This window comes from Dendrobates tinctorius, unplaced genomic scaffold (genome assembly GCF_039654945.1).
Source record: "Dendrobates tinctorius isolate UK_male_01 unplaced genomic scaffold, ASM3965494v1 ptg000265l, whole genome shotgun sequence".
Classification (NCBI taxonomy): domain Eukaryota; kingdom Metazoa; phylum Chordata; class Amphibia; order Anura; family Dendrobatidae; genus Dendrobates; species Dendrobates tinctorius.
Window position 1 is genome coordinate 8214084 of NW_027361932.1, and position 14654 is coordinate 8228737.

General features: G+C 42.9%; 1 protein-coding gene across 12 annotated transcripts in view; it reads left to right on the forward strand.

Moving 5' to 3' along the window:
* The window catches only part of ARVCF (ARVCF delta catenin family member), a 281584-nt gene that overhangs the window by 168456 nt on the left and 98474 nt on the right, over nucleotides 1–14654 (forward strand). The window lies entirely within an intron of this gene.

Sequence of the window (14654 nt, forward strand, 5' to 3'; positions counted from 1 at the left end):
TGGGCAAAGGTTGATCACATCAAATAATTGATTTGATTTTAATTTCTGTTTTGTTCTTTCACTTTACATTTTGTTAATTGATAAAGACAAACTGACACATTTTTAAAATCATTTGTATTTTTTCCACACCTACCTAAAACTATTTCACTGTCCATTCATAATTTGAGATGGGAGAATCAATTTGCAGGACTCTGGTTCATCGGCCAGGTCAGTACTCTATAACCACTGGACAGGAGACCTGTGTATCTCATTACCTTCCAGAACTCCCAGCTCCTATAGACTTGTGAGAATAGATTCAGTTTAACATTTGTTTAATCATTTGATCCTCTGCTCTTTCTGAGAGTCAGTCCAGTGGGCGATCCTCTCAGTAACTGACAGCTTTCTTTTGTATAAGTGTGCATACAGATATAGCTGTCAGTCACTGATAGGACCACCATTGGACCAAAAATCTCAGAGCAGAGGATTTAGGCTACGGTCACACAATCAGTATTTGGTCAGTATTTTCTCTCTATATTTGTAAGCCCAAACCAGGAGTGGGTCAAAAATGCAGAAGTGGTGATGTGTTTCTATTAAACTTTTTCTTTGAATTTCTTTGATTGTTCCTCACCTGGTTTTGGGTTACAAGTACTAAAGAGAAAATACTGTGCAAGTAGTTAGACCTGGGCAAACAACCAATTGTTGTTAAATGTTAAATATTTTGTAAGGCAGCGGTAGCACCATACGCAGTAAAGAGGCAGTGACCCACAAAAGTCTCTTTAACCCCTTCCCGACCTGTGACACAGCGTATGCGTCATGAAAGTCGGTGCCAATCCGACCTATGACGCATACCCTGTGTCATGAATTCAAAGCCCCCCTGCGGGTCGGGTGACCGGGGTCAATGAAAGGTCACCTGACCCGCAGATACAGGGGGCTTTGCAATTCACCACAGGGGGCGTGGCTTCGCCCCCACATGGCTACGATCGCTCTGATTGGCTGTTAAAAGTGAAACAGCCAATCAGAGCGATAGTAATATTTCATCAATGAAAATTGATGAAATATTACAATCCAGCCATGGCCGATGCTGCAGTAGCATCGGACATGGCTGGAGACACCGATTTGACCCCCCCACCGGCGATCGCCCCCCCCTGCCACTGAATGACAGCGGCGATCTGCCGCCGCTGTCATCATCTGCCCCCTCTCCCATTCCCTTCGCTCCCCGCCAGCTTCCGATCCCCCCCTCACCCACTCTCACCGCCCCCGGCACCTTCCAAGTCCCCCCGTCGCTCCCGGTGTCCGGCGGGTCCGGTTCATGGGCGCCGCCATCTTAGAAAATGGCGGGCGCATGCGCAGTGCGCCCGCCCGAATCTGCCGGCTGCAGATTCCATTATTTCATTTTGATCACTCTCAGAGTGATCAAAATGAAATAAAAAGTAAATGAACCCCCCGATTATCACCCCCATAGGTAGGCAGAACTAATAAAATAAAGAAAATATTTTTATTTTTATTTTTCCATCAGGGTTAGGGTTAGGGTGGGAAAGAGGGTTAGGGTTGGAAAGAGGGTTAGGGTTGGAATTAGGGTTAGGGTTGGAATTAGGGTTAGGGTTGGAAAGAGGGTTAGGGTTGGAAAGAGGGTTAGGGTTGGAAAGAGGGTTAGGGTTGGAAAGAGGGTTAGGGTTGGAAAGAGGGTTAGGGTTGGAAAGAGGGTTAGGGTTGGAAAGAGGGTTAGGGTTGGAAAGAGGGTTAGGGTTGGAAAGAGGGTTAGGGTTAGAATTAGGGTTAGGCTTGTGGTTAGTGTTATGGTTAGTGTTGGGGTTAGGGGTGTGTTGGGGTTAGGGTTGGGATTAGGGTTAGGGATGTGTTGGGGTTAGGGTTGTGGTTAGGGGTGTGTTGGGGTTAGGGTTGGAGTTAGAATTGAGGGGTTTCCACTGTTTAGCCACATCAGGGGGTCTCCAAACGCGACATGGTGCAACCTTTGATTCCAGCCAATTTTGCGTTCAAAAAGTCAAATGGTGCTCACTCCCTTCCAAGCCCCGACGTGTGCCCAAACAGTGGTTTACCCCCACATATGGGGTATCAGTGTACTCAGGAAAAATTGCACAACAACTTTTGGGGTCTAATTTCTCCTGTTACCCTTGGGAAAATAAAAAATTGGGGGCTAAAAAATTATTTTTGTGGAAAAAAAATGTTTTTTTCATTTTCATGTCTCTGCATTATAAACTTCTGTGAAGCACTTGGGGGTTGAAAGTGCTCACCATACATCTACATAAGTTCCTTGGAAGGTCTAGTTTCCAAAATGGGGTCACTTGTGGGGGGTTTCCACTGTTTAGGCACATCAGGGGCTCTGCAAACGTAATGACGACTGCAGACTATTCCATCAAAGTCTGCATTTCAAAACGTCACTACTTCCATTGCGAGCCCTGACGTGTGCCCAAACAATGGTTCCCCCACACATATGGGGTATCAGCGTACTCAGGACAAACTGGACAAAAACTTTTGGGGTCCAATTTATCCTGTTACCCTTGTGAAAAAAAAAATTGCGGGCTAAAAATCATTTTTTTTGAGGGAAAAAAATGATTTTTTATTTTCACGGCTCTGCGTTATAAACTTCTGTGAAGCACTTGGGGGTTCAAGGTGCTCACCATACATCTAGATAAGTTCCCTGGGGGGTCTAGTTTCCAAAATGGGGTCACTTGTGGGAGGTTTCTACTGTTTAGGCACACAGGGGCTCAGCAAATGTAACATGACGCCCGCAGACCATTCCATCAAAGTCAGCATTTCAAAATGTCACTACTTCCCTGCTGAGACCCAACGTGTGCCCAAACAGTGGTTTCCCCCCACATATGGGGTACCAGCGTACTCAGGACAAACTGGACAACAACTTTTGGGGTCCAATTTCTCCTGTTACCCTTGTGAAAATAAAAAATTGCGAGCTAAAAATTCATTTTTTGAGGAAAAAAAATTTTTTTTATTTTCATGGCTCTGCGTTACAATCTTCTGTGAAGCACTTCGGGGTTCAAGGTGCTCACCACACATCTAGGCAAGTTCCTTATGGGGTCTAGTTTCCAAAATGGGGTCACTTATGGGGGGTTTCCACAGTTTAGGAACATCAAGGGCTCTGGAAATGTAGCATGATGCCCGCAGACCATTCCATCAAAGTCAGCATACCAAAACGTCACTACTTCCCTTCCGAGCCCTGACGTGTGCCCATACAGTGGTCATCCCCCACATATGGGGTATCAGCATACTCAGGACAAACTAGACAACAACTTTTGGGGTCCAGTTTCTCCTGTTACCCTTGTGAAAAAAAAAATTGCGGGCTAAAAATCATTTTTTTTGAGGGAAAAAAATGATTTTTTATTTTCACGGCTCTGCGTTACAATCTTCTGTGAAGCACTTGGGGGTTCAAGGTGCTCACCACACATCTAGATAAGTTCCTTGGGGGGTCTTGTTTCCAAAATGGGGTCCCTTGTGGGGGTTTCTACTGTTTAGGCACACAGGGGCTCAGCAAATGTAACATGATGCCCGCAGACTATTCCATCAAAGTCAGCATTTCAAAATGTCACTACTTCCCTTCCGAGCCCCGACGTGTGCCCAAACAGTGGTCTCCCCCCACATATGGGGTACCAGCGTACTCAGGACAAACTGGAAAACAACTTTTGGGGTCCAATTTATCCTGGTACCCTTGTGAAAATAAAAAATTGCAGACTAAAAAATTTTTTTTTAGGAAAAAAAAAAGATTTTTTATTTTCACTGCTCTGCATTATAAACTTCTGTGAATCACCTGGGGGTTCAAAGTGCTCACTATGCATCTAGATAAGTTCCTTAGGGGGTCTAGTTTCCAAAATGGGGTCATTTGTGGGGGAGCTCCAAATTTTAGGCACACTGGGGATCTCCAAACACGACATGGTGTCCGCTAACGATTGGAGCCAATTTTCATTTCAAAAAGTCAAATGGCGCTCATTCCCTTCTGCGCCCTGCCGTGCACCCAAACAGTGCCCCCCCCACATATGGGGTACCAGCGTACTCAGGACAATCTGGACAACAACTTTTGTGGTCCAATTTCTCCTGTTACCCTTGTGAAAATAAAAAATAGCGTGCTAAAAAATCATTTTTGAGGAAAAAAAAATGATTTTTTTTATTTACACTGCTCTATGTTATAAACTTTTGTGAGGCACTTGGGGGTTCAAAGTGCTCACTACACATCTAGATAAGTTCCTTAAGGGGTCTAGTTGCCAAAATGGTGTCACTTGTGGGGGAGCTCCAATGTTTAGGCACACAGGGGCTCTCCAAACGCGACATGGTGTCCGATAACGATTGGAGCTAATTTTCCATTCAAAAAGTCAAATGGCGCTCCTTCCCTTCCGGGCCCTGCCCTGCACCCAAACAGTGGTTTATGACCACATATGAGGTATTGGTGTGCTCAGGAGAAATTGCCCAACAAATTTTAGGATCCATTTTATCCTGTTGCCCATGTAAAAATGAAAAAACTGAGGCTAAAAGATAATTTTTGTGAAAAAAAAGTACTTTTTTTTTTTTTTTTTACAGATCAATTTGAGAAGCACCTGGGGGTTCAAAGTGATCACTATGCATCTAGATAAGTTCCTTGGGGGGTCTAGTTTCCAAAATGGGGTCACTTGTGGGGGAGCTCCAGTGTTTAGGCACACAGCGACTCTCCAAACGCGACATGGCAACCGCTAAATATTCCAGCATATTTTCCATTCAAAAAGTCAAATGGTGCTCCTTCCCTTCTGAGCCCTGCCGTACGCCCAAACAGTGGTTTATGACCACATATGAGGTATCGGTGTACTCAGGGGAAATTGCCCAACAAATTTAAGGATCCATTTTATCCTGTTGCCCATGTGAAAATGAAAAAATTGATGCTGAAAGGAAATTTGTGTTGGAAAAATTAAAATGTCCATTTTTTCCTTCCACATTGCCTTAGCTGTTGTGAAACACCTGAAGGGTTAATAATCTTCTTGAATGTGGTTTTGAGTAGCTTGAGGGGTGCAGTTTTTAGAATGGTGTCACTTTTGGGTATTTTCTGCCATATAGACCCCTCAAAGTGACTTCAAATGTGAGGTGGTCCCTAAAAAAAATGGTTTTGTAAATTTTGTTGTAAAAATGAGAAATCGCTGGTCAACTTTTAACCCTTATAACTTCCTAACAAAAAAATATTTTGCTTCCAAAATTGTGCTTATGTAAAGTAGACATGTGGGAAATGTTATTTAGTAACTATTTTGTGTCACATAACTCTCTAGTTTAACAGAATAAAAATTCAAAATTTGAAAATTGCAAAATTTTCAAAATTTTCGCCAAATTTCTGATTTTTTTCACAAATAAACGCAAAAATTATCGACCTAAATTTACCACTAACATGAAGCCCAATATGTCACAAAAAAACAATCTCAGAATCGCTAGGATGCGTTGAAGCGTTCCAGAGTTATTACCTCATAAAGGGACACTGGTCAGAATTGCAAAAAATGGCCAGGTCATTAAGGTCAAAATAGGCTGGGTCATGAAGGGGTTAATGTGTTTCCTCACAGCATTAAAAGTCCAATCCACACAAGTGCATATAACTTCAGTGCATATAACTAGTATCCATTTCACCATTTGCAGAAAATAAATTATACGGCAACGTTCATTTTACAGACACTAAACACGCCAGTCTTCCTCTAGTTCCCATGGGTGTCTATGCGCCGTATCCAAGACTCTATTCACAGCATTACATGTTGCAGGCACTACACACGCTAGTTCTCCTCCCGTACCCATCTTTAACATTGGGTACGCAGGCCATGCGAATGTATGTGGATGCCTCCGCATGCGTCGTTTTGACGATGCGGCGACCGCATCAAATTTGCAACATGTTGCGTTCGAGGGTCGCCGCATTGTCAAAACAACGCATGCGGAGGCATCAGCATACATCCGCACGACCTGCGTACCCAATGTTAAAGATAGGTACACAGGCCGCATGCAGACGTAGTCAAAGATAACTGGAGGTGTGGCAGTGGGCGGAGCTTCATGGAGTAAGTCTGCAGCCCTCCGCAGCTCGGCCATCCTCAAATGTGAACCTAGCCTAAGCGTTCTCTCAGACCTACTCAGATCTCACTAACCCTTTCCTGCAGGGCTTTTATCACAGAAACCTTTCAGCCACATGGAAAACCTGGGTCCAGAATGGAACAGACTGCAACACTATCATACTGCAACCTGTTCCAAACACAACATCCAGAGCAGGTTTTCCCTACCTCTGTCTTGGACACTAACATGTCTAAGACTAACACTTTGTGACTGCCATGCACACCTATGGCCTTCATACACCTCTGTGCATATCCTGGGGAGACTACACAGCGACCCCTACCTGTGACAATCCCAGCTACGCCTGTGACCACAATGCATTCTCATAACCTCAATACGCTTCCGTGCGTATCATGGGGGAGAACACACAGTGCCCTCTAGCTGTAACAGGGGTCACTGCCTAACAATTTAAATTATCTTTAAAAAATAGAAAATAAAGCCTTTCATTAAAAACAATATCCCCGATCCTGGCCCCTTCCTGTAATAATGTGTTGGAATATGTTTGGTGCTACAACTCCATTCCTGTCTGAGTGTTTAGTTGATAGATTTGTATGCCATTTATAAAGTTAGAACAAAAAAAACTCCCAGAGGCTCACACAGGGAGAGCATGTGACTGTATTTCCTGTTTTTCCTGTGTCTGTGTATGAGAGAAGCAGCCTGCTGTAGATGATGCACAGATAGAGACACAAATGATTTATTCCTGATCTATTAAGCTTATCATATATTGTTCCTGTTTGTTCCTGAATAAAGAAGCTCTGTTGTCACACGCTTGGAGAGTACAACATAATGTCCCCACAACCTGTGCCTTTTTCCTATAATAATTTCCTCTATCCTAGCTCCTTCCCGTAATAATGTCCACAATCCTGAGCCTTTGCTGCTAAATTGTCCCACAATATCCTGGGCCCCTTGCAGTAATAATGTCCACCATCCTAGAATATATTCTTCATCCTTTGCCCTTTCCTGTTATAATGTCCTCAATCTTGAACCCCTTTCAGTAATGTAAGTCCCCTATCCTGGTATAATGCTTCTCTATCCTGTGCCCCTTACAGTAATAAAAAAAAACATGTTCTGTGTCTCTTCTCCAACAAATATAACAAAATGACTTGCATGCCGACGTCAGTTGCCGGCCTCTGATTGGCCAGCAGCGTGTATTGCAGTGCAGTGACCCAGCAATACATTTCAGCTGAATGTGGGTCCTCTGACTCACATCCAGCTGAAATAGCTGCTGGCATTGGCAGTTTCCCCTCCAGCATGTGCACACTCTGTCACCACTATTGTTACACCCTGCCTGCAAATTGGAATGCAATTTCATTGTGACAGACTCCCACATTCTCCCGCTAACTGTATTGAATACCTCATTTGCACACCACTGAAAAACTTGGATTTTACTAGATTCAGGCAATGTATTGACAATGAGTTAATCGTTCTCTAGGCTACTTGCACATCTAAAATATTTTAGTGATGTCAAACTTACTGACACTCTGTCTTAAATTTTGGTTTGATTTTTTAGTATTATTCATTTTTCACATCTCTGCTCAGCTCATGTTTTTCTCTGGTAAAATAAAGAAAGTACAAAAAGTTCCTACTGAGAGAACAAACTGTTAGTTTAAGGTAAAAAATATTCCCATCTGTTTACACTTCACTATGTATCATGTCTTTTTGTCCTGGTGGAGGAGTGTTTGGCTTCACCCTATGGACTGTTTTACATTGGCACAATTTTTCATTGTTTCAAGCACTGAGTTCAATTCTGTTGCTGTTATGCAGATTGCCTGCAGTGGGCTATCACTAGATCACTAATTTACTGTAATCTTCTGGCACGTTTCCAGGCCAATTGGGTTTATGTGAATGTAGCATCCTGCGGCTTCATTCCCAATAAGTAGCTCATCCAAATGGTAAATTCAAGTGGCCAATCTAAACTGAACAATGGAAAGAGATTGTTCTGTAAATAAAGCACAATAAGTATCATAAAAGGTTCTGTTCATAGTTGTCTGGTAAAGCATTTTTTTATTTATTTTTAAGTATTTTCTGTTTAAACATCTTGAACAGTGCACATAAATACACCAGAAAAATAAAATGAATTTGTCCTCCTCTCGTGTCAAAAGGAGCAGCTCATCCTGGCACAGATGAAAATAATACAGATCATATGGTAATATACTATAGCTAGGCCCTACTAGACAGCAAATCATTTTGTGCATTTCAGTAATACAGGGGAGAAGTTGCCTCAACCTTTGAGTTGTGTGTCTGTGTTTGGCACACTAAGCATGAAGAAGAAAGAGAAGAGAATAATGGGCGAACCAATGTATGTTCGGGTTCAGCCAAACATCTAAGAAAAGTTCGGTTCTGCATGACAGTGCGGCAAACAGACTCTGATTAGCAATAAGATTATTACTGGCAGTCAGAGCTGTTATTTCCACTCTGTCAGGTGACAAAATGAGCCAGCAGCTGTGACAGGGGCTGATGAGAGGGTACTACTCCCATCAGCCTACGCCTGCTGTTGCTGATAACAGCGAGAGCAGGTGCCGCTGATGGGAGTATTCGTCAAACGGCACCTGTGCTATGAATAAATGAATTAAAAAAAAAAAATACCTTGGGGGTCTCTTCTATTTTTGATAACCAGCACAGTTAATACTGACAGCAACAGGCTGCAACCCAGAGCTTTTAGCTTCATCATGGCTGGTTATTAAAAATAGCTGGCTGGTTGTTTTCTTAAAACAAATAATTGAAAAAAAATGGACTGGGGTCCCCCTCATTTTTTACAACCATCCAAGCTAAAACAGACATCTGGGGCTTGTATATTCAGGTTGAAACGGGGCCATGGATATTGTCCCCCAGCCTAAAAATAGCAGCTTGCAGCCACCCCAGAAAAGGCACCTCTATTAGAGGTGCCAATTCTGGAACTTTGCTTGGCTATCCCACTTGCCCTGGCAAGTGGGGTAATATTTGAGGGGATGATGTCAGCTGTTTTTTATGGCTGCTGACATCAAGCCCACAGGTTAGTAATGGAGAAGCGTCTATAAGCCCACTCTATTGAAGCCCTTGTCACATGTAAGAAAAAAAAATCCCTCACCTTTCTGAAGTGAAGATTAGCAGTACTGTCCCACGCCATAATCCATCTCTGTGATAGGTGGTTTACAATCTGAACGGTGCCATGATGCGACCGCCCGTGCTGAAAACCATGGGAGAAGGAGGTGCTGCGAGCGCAGCTTCAGTGACTAGCGGTGATGTCAGCGAAGTTACCGCAGGATACTGAGTCTGAATTCTCACCTGCACTTCACTGTGAGCCAGGACTACAGTGCCTACAAGTAGTATTCAACCCCCTGCAGATTTAGCAGGTTTGATAAGATGCAAATAAGTTAGAGCCTTCAAACTTCACACAAGAGCAGGATTTATTAACAGATGCATAAATCTTACAAACCAAAAAGTTATGTTGCTCAGTTAAATTTTAATAAATTTTAAACATACAAGTGTGGGTCAATTATTATTCAACCCCTAGGTTTAATATTTTGTGGAATAACCCTTGTTTGCAATTACAGCTAATAATCGTCTTTTATAAGACCTGATCAGGCCGGCACAGGTCTCTGGAGTTATCTTGGCCCACTCCTCCATGCAGATCTTCTCCAAGTTATCTAGGTTCTTTGGGTGTCTCATGTGGACTTTAATCTTGAGCTCCTTCCACAAGTTTTCAATTGGGTTAAGGTCAGGAGACTGACTAGGCCACTCCAACACCTTGATTTTTTTGCCTCTTGAACCAGGCCTTGGTTTTCTTGGCTGTGTGCTTTGGGTCGTTGTCTTGTTGGAAGATGAAATGACGACCCATCTTGAGATCCTTGATGGAGGAGCGGAGGTTCTTGGCCAAAATCTCCAGGTAGGCCGTGCTATCCATCTTCCCATGGATGCGGACCAGATGGCCAGGCCCCTTGGCTGAGAAACAGCCCCACAGCATGATGCTGCCACCACCATGCTTGACTGTAGGGATGGTATTCTTGGGGTCGTATGCAGTGCCATCCAGTCTCCAAACGTCACGTGTGTGGTTGGCACCAAAGGTCTCGATCTTGGTCTCATCAGACCAGAGAACCTTGAACCAGTCTGTCTCAGAGTCCTCCAAGTGATCATGAGCAAACTGTAGACGAGCCTTGACATGATGCTTTGAAAGTAAAGGTACCTTACGGGCTCGTCTGGAACGGAGACCATTGCGGTGGAGTACGTTACTTATGGTATTGACTGAAACCAATGTCCCCACTGCCATGAGATCTTCCCGGAGCTCCTTCCTTGTTGTCCTTGGGTTAGCCTTGACTCTTCGGACAAGCCTGGCCTCGGCACGGGAGGAAACTTTCAAAGGCTAGCCAGGCCGTGGAAGGCTAACAGTAGTTCCATAAGCCTTCCACTTCCGGATGATGCTCCCAACAGTGGAGACAGGTAGGCCCAACTCCTTGGAAAGGGTTTTGTACCCCTTGCCAGCCTTGTGACCCTCCACGATCTTGTCTCTGATGGCCTTGGAATGCTCCTTTGTCTTTCCCATGTTGACCATGTATGAGTGCTGTTCACAAGTTTGGGGAGGGTCTTAAATAGTCAGAAAAGGCTGGAAAAAGAGATAATTAATCCAAACATGTGAAGCTCATTGTTCTTTGTGCCTGAAATACTTCTTAATACTTTAGGGGAACCAAACAGAATTCTGGTGGTTTGAGGGGTTGAATAATAAGTGACCCTCTGAATAAACTTTTCACAATTTAAAAAAAAATTAAACAAAGAAATAACATTCTTTTTTTGCTGCAGTGCATTTCACACTTCCAGGCTGATCTACAGTCCAAATATCACAATGCCAAGTTAATTCCGAATGTGTAAACCTGCTAAATCTGCAGGGGGTTGAATACTACTTGTAGGCACTGTATATGAACTGCGGTGACGTCAGGGAGATGATTTTGAGTATAACTGTTCTTTTTTTTTATTTCAAATAAATGAGTCAGTGTCTTTCTTTGAAATAAAGGATTTTTGACTGTGTCTTTTTATACAATCTAACTATGGGGTTGGTAATGGAGAGGCGTCTTATAGCTTTAGCTTGGCCGGTTGTCAAAAATTGGGGGAACCCCTCACTTTTTTTCTTCAAAAAATTATTTTTTTAAACAATTGAAAAAAAAAAAAAAACTGTGGGAACCCCTCTATTATTGACAACCAGCCATGATAAAGCTGACAGCTGAGGGTTGCAGCTGTCAGTTTTACCTGCACTGTTTATCAAAAATAGAAGAGACCACGTAATTTAGTTAATTATTTATATAGGCACTGGCTGTTGAATACTCCTATCAGCAGCGCCTGCTCTCGCTTACATCAGTGACAGCAGGCGTAGGCTGATGGAATATAAACCTATAGAATTGTCAACATGGCCAATTGGGACACACCCCTAAGCCTAAACAACTAAAACAGATAAAAAATTAAGGATCTCTGAATATAAAGCTCTGAATGAGGAGACTCAGACAAGTTCTCGTAGTCATATAAATTTTTTTATAAATACTAAGCCCAAGATTCAAATAAAGTAAGGGGATTTTTACAAATACAAATGTTATTGCACTTAACAGACAAAAGAGAAAAAAAATAGTAACCAGGTGAGGTAAAATACAGAACAGCAGCTAGACAAGCCGGTGCTAGCAAAAATGTATAGATGAAGAGAGTACTGCATCGGGAAGAGAAACACGTGTCTGTTTTTCATTTTTTTATGTAACTATGAGAAATTGTCTGAGTCTTCATATTCAGAGCTTTATATCCAGAGATACTTACTTTTTATCGGTTTTGGTAGGCTGATGGAAGTAGTACACTCATCACGTGATCGCCGGTCACATCTGCTGACTCACACTGTTATCTAACAGTGTGGGAACCACAGCTGTCTGACCAGCGGTAATAATCTTACCGAAGATCTGAGCCGCTGTTTCTTGCGCTGTCAGGCAGATAACAGCGTGGGAAACAACTTATGTTCAGGGTGCACTACCAAACAGAAAGGCTGGGATCACACTTGCAAGAAACTCGCATGAGTCTTGCACCTCAATATCCGGCAATACCGCCGGCACTTGGGACCGAAGTGTGTGGCTGCATGTATTTCTATGCAGCCGCACACTCCGGTCCAGAGTGCTGGCGGCAGTGCTGGATTTTGAGGTGCGAGACCCGTGCGACTTTCTCGCAAGTGTGATCCTGGCCTAACATGGACTTCCTGGAGAAGTCCGCATTTGGGATACAACCCATGTCACTGTGGTTAATCTCCCTGGATGGCGGAGAGAAATTGATGAAAGGTTACAGCGCAGGTTAGTCCAGATGGTGTATAATCAGCCCCAATTACATTGCAAACAAATTCAAGCTATCCTGCAGGCTCAGGGTGCATCAATGTCAGCGCGAACTATCTGTCGACATTTAAATGAAATGAAGTGTTATGGTAGGAGACCCAGGAGGACCCCACTGCTGACACAGAGACATGAAAATGCTAGACTGCAGTTTGGCAAAATGTGCGAGAGTAAGCCAAAATCCTTTAGTGACAGTGTTTTGCGGACAGATGAGACCAAGATAGAGCTTTTTGGTGAAGCACATCATTCTGATATTTACTGAAAAGGTAATGAGGCCTACAACAAAAAGAACACATTACCTACAATCAAATATGTTCAAAGAAAAGTAAAGGTGATCAACACATCTAAAAAAAGATACAATTTTATTTTTTTTTTCCATAAGTATCAAATAATTAAAATCCACATGAAAAAAAAATTCTGATGCATTTCTGGCGCTGTGTGCGCCTGTGACGCTAGTCACTTCTCACTGCCAAGCCGTGAGTCAGAGTGGTCAAGGAGTCCAAGGTTAGAAGCCAGGAGGGTACATTATAAACAGAAGGAAGAGACAAAAGCGTAGTCGGGTAACATTCTGAGGTCAGAGTGACAGCGCCTTTGTCATAGAGGGTTGTCATGCTTGCTTAGTGTATTGTGCCATCACAGGTTCTAGTCTTCTAGTGAGAGTAAGAAAGGCTTACATATTTTTTTTTTTTTTTAATAACTCATACAAGCAAAGAAAAGAGCAGGCTATTAGAGGGTGCCTCTGAATATGATTAAAAAAAATTATGCAGTATACAACAGCATACCCTCAAAAGGAACTTTAAACTTTATGGGTGATGAAAATACACTACATACTGTATATTCAAAAGGCTCCTCAAAATCTCATTGGCCTGCAGCTTCCACTCCCAGATACAAAAAACCTAGATGCAGTACTCTGCTAGACAAGGATAGAAAAAACTAAAGCATGGCAGTCACCAGATTGAAAGATACAGTGAAAACTGTGGTGTGTGCTACATATGGAAGGCCTTCACTCAGGGAGAAACGAAGAATATGGTGTAGCCGCATTCTGTAGGTTAATAAAATCCCTTACTACTTGGTTAAAAAAAGATGACTGGACTGTGCATTATAAAGGAGTGTGTTTTTTGACTGCATGTTTATTAATCAAATACGTGCCTTACGTGGTTTTGTCATTTGTGAGGTTAGTTGTTGCCTCTGTATGGTACAGCAGTTGTATTTTTATTCATAATGAAGTCATACTATAAACAGTACAATGATCATAGAATTAGCGTTGTCATTTCCGCAGTCTCAATTAGTGAGGTCTCCTTGATTTGGAAGGCTGTTGTTTTCAGCAACCTTGCAGCAGCGTTATAGCAGGCATATACCGTAAGTACGTGCATTCCCGTTGATGACATGTCCTGACTAAGGCTACTTTCACACATCAGTTTTTTGCCGTCAGGCAGGATCCGGCTATTTTTAGAAAAAACGGATCCGGCATAAATTTTGGAGAACTGTTGAAACGGATCCGTTTTTCTGCCGGATCCGTCTTGCAGGTTATATCTGTTTCCTGGGGGCTGGCCAATTGGATCTGAGCATGCGCAGACTTAAAAAAACGGATCCGGTGGCTGGATCCGTCTTTTCCTGGATCCGGCGCATTCCGGCGCCCATAGACTTTCATTGTGGCAAAAAGCCGGAAGCGTCGGATCCGGCGCTTCCGGCTTTTTTGCCGGAGACAAAAAACGTTACAGTAGCCGGTTTTTCCAGACGCCGGAATGAGACAAGTAGCCGGATCCGGCAAAAAACGGATGAAACGCAATGCCATCTGGCGCGATCCGGCGCTAATGCAAGTCAATGGGGAAAAACTGGATCCGGCATTGCATTTCGCCGGATCCGGTTTTACAGAAAAAAGCCGGATCGCGCCTGATGGCGAAAAACTGATGTGTGAAAGAGGCCTAAAGGGAAACCTGAAACTAGTCGATAGCTCAGAGGTATTTTGTTTTCTTATGGTTTTATTGTCTAAGTTCTTAAACCACCTATAATATTGGAAGACTCATGTTCATCATTATCATCTAAGGTTGAGAAGTTTGAGAGAAAGCAATATGGGAAATGGCGAATAAATGACTGGTTCCCCCTGACAACATGCAAGTGAAGAGCTTCCCTGTGTAACGCACACACACTAGCTCTCACTGCCTTCCATTTAGTTTTTGCTTTATTTTTATGTAATCATTTATTTAGTTTTTTAGAAAATATAATAAAAAAAAAAAAAGCCCACTAGTTTTAATTCATTCTATTACATAAAAATAATTG